Raw genomic sequence first — 2394 nt, forward strand, 5'->3', positions numbered from 1 at the left:
GAGCAACTGAGGCCAAGGGCAGTGGAAGCGCTGTGACAGCCAAAGTGCAGAAAACACGCGGAGGGCACACCTGGGGCAGGTAGGAGCAACACGGTGAAAGCGCCAGGGCTTGAAAGGGCTCTGGACCGCAGATCTCCGCGCTGACTGGGGGCTTGCAGGGAGTGGGGCGGAGCGGGGTGCCCCGAAGTGGAGGGTGAAGATGACAGACGCCGGGGGGAGGGCAGGGTGGGGCGACCCAGCGGAGGAGAAAGGGGAGTTTGGGTCAAAGCCGTGAGGGGACCGGAGAGAATGATGTTAGCAAGGACGGGAAGAACCACGAACACTCACTGTCCTGGCAAAATAAATTCCTACCACGCTGCAGAATCTAAAATATTTTTATTTTACTTTAAATAGAAGTAGCGATTCTGTTTTTAAAACTGACCTAAGGAGTGCTTTGGAATGCACACACATATCTTGATGTGTAAAATTGTTCAACAGCTCTTACAGTAACAGCTGGCTGGAGGCAATGTCAGTGATACCCCGGGTTGTTAAACAGATAACAGAAGAGACGCGGTTGAAATGTAGCGATTAAATACGATAATTCTGAGGCTTTTACTGACTGGAAAATGCTTGTGTTCTAATGGTAAGTGCTGAAGGTAGAATTTCAAGCCCCAATCTCTTCCCAACCAGAAGGGAAATACTGATTCACTCTATTCTCTTTAACACTGCTGTGTAGGAGTAAAACGGAAGCAATTCCTACTTTGCATCAGTAGCGCGATGACACAGCAGCGAAGAGAATCAGGCTCCAGCTGCACCCAGGACTGCGGGTTACTGCTGCCCACTGACAGGAGCGGGGCCGGGGTACAGCTGAGCGCAGAGAGCAGGGAAGGAACAAGAGTCCCGGCATGCAGGGTGGCCGGCAATGAAGCCTGGATCTGGCGCTCCCGGGCGAGGTTCACTGACTCCCCCACGGGGTCGAAAAGTCGCACCCACCCCAAGTCTGGGGGTTCTAAGGTCTTTTGGGGGTTCGGTAAGGGATGCGGGAGGGTGCAGCTGGGAGAAGATGGGAGACAGCTGCTGTTTTTTTTAGATTCTTGAGTCCGGTTCTGTGCCGCTGTCTCCAGGGTCAGTCAGAGACTAACGCAGGGTCAGGTCTCCAGACATCTTTCTGCCACCCTGATTCCCAGAAACCATGTGTTTCTCCGGTGACCTCTCACCTCATACCTTGCGTCAAGCTATAAAGTTATACAATTCATATTTGAATACCAGACATAAGTGAAATCACGTTTTAATTATGCTTTTAGTGATATATACTAAGACGATGCATTGTAATGAGAAAAGAAACGAAGTAATTTTGATGAAAGTCCTATTGGCGGTCACTTATGGAGAAAGATTCTGATATAATTTGATGTTTCACTTCTTAGTGTGGTTAATGGGGGCTCATTTTATAATTCTCAAACTCTACATCAGGGTTATCTGCCCTCACACTGACCTTTCACAATTAAAAATATGGAAAATACTAGAGAAAAGTCATAAAATACTTACATTTGATGGAAAAATGCTGGTAGACTACTATTCAGTAAATTTATTACTATTGCTCTTCAGAATTTCTATAATGTGCACAGCTCCTTTTATTATCAGAACCAGTCAACTTAATTGACTAAACTGTCCTTTGCTGAAATTACCTCCCTGCTCCATGCAGGTGAAAAGTACCTGACCATTTTGAAGTCTTCATAATGGCACTCTGGGTACAGAGTGAAGGGTGAAATATGTGCCTCCCGCTGGTCCAGCAGTCTGCCCAGAGCACAGTACCTGGAGGGTCAGGGTGAAGGTCACCTCGTTTCATTTTACTGAGGGGGTGGGTTTCTACGCTTAAGCCCAGCTCCTGCTAGTTTTCAAATGTTGGTCATTGAGAAAATTTTGGTCAGATCCAAAATTATTGGCCATTCAAAAACTCACTATCTAAAGCATTATTGCTCCAAACTGATAACCCAGTTTCCAGCACATTCCTATGACTCAGAGGTCCGAGGAGATGATGGGCAATATATGGACGTCTAAATGATGCCAGGCAGTAAGGTCCTGTCAGGAAATGCAACAGCAGTGATCTTCTTTTAGAACCTCTGTCGTGTCCTGTCTCTCTACTGAGCACAGTGCTGGGTGGCAGCTGAGAATCTCCAGCACATCCCCTTCACCTCTCCTAATTCACAGCCTTGCTGTATCTAAGCCAGGCCTGATCATCTTGGAGCCACAGATGGCAGTGCCCAGGGATGTGCAGGTGAGTGGGCGTCAGTCCCCGCCAGCCGTGGGTGAAGCCGGCAGCCGACAGCGGTGAGAGGCGCCGTGGTCCGCAGGGAGTGCACCGGGTAGGTTCTGGGCGCTCTGTCTCGGGTTTCTGAAACGCTCACAGCCTGTCTG

The 2394-nt window shown here is 48.8% G+C and overlaps 1 long non-coding RNA gene across 1 annotated transcript; it reads left to right on the forward strand.

The window, feature by feature from the left end:
* LOC105854524 lies at positions 1 to 1215 on the forward strand. The gene is made up of 4 exons (XR_001146187.1): positions 1 to 79; positions 478 to 622; positions 716 to 993; positions 1070 to 1215. It is a non-coding gene; the product is annotated as an uncharacterized LOC105854524 (long non-coding RNA).
* Positions 1216 to 2394: the final 1179 nt, after the last annotated feature.

The sequence above is a fragment of the Condylura cristata genome, unplaced genomic scaffold (genome assembly GCF_000260355.1).
Source record: "Condylura cristata isolate star-nosed mole 26May11 unplaced genomic scaffold, ConCri1.0 scaffold00048, whole genome shotgun sequence".
In the NCBI taxonomy this organism is placed as follows: Eukaryota; Metazoa; Chordata; class Mammalia; order Eulipotyphla; family Talpidae; genus Condylura; species Condylura cristata.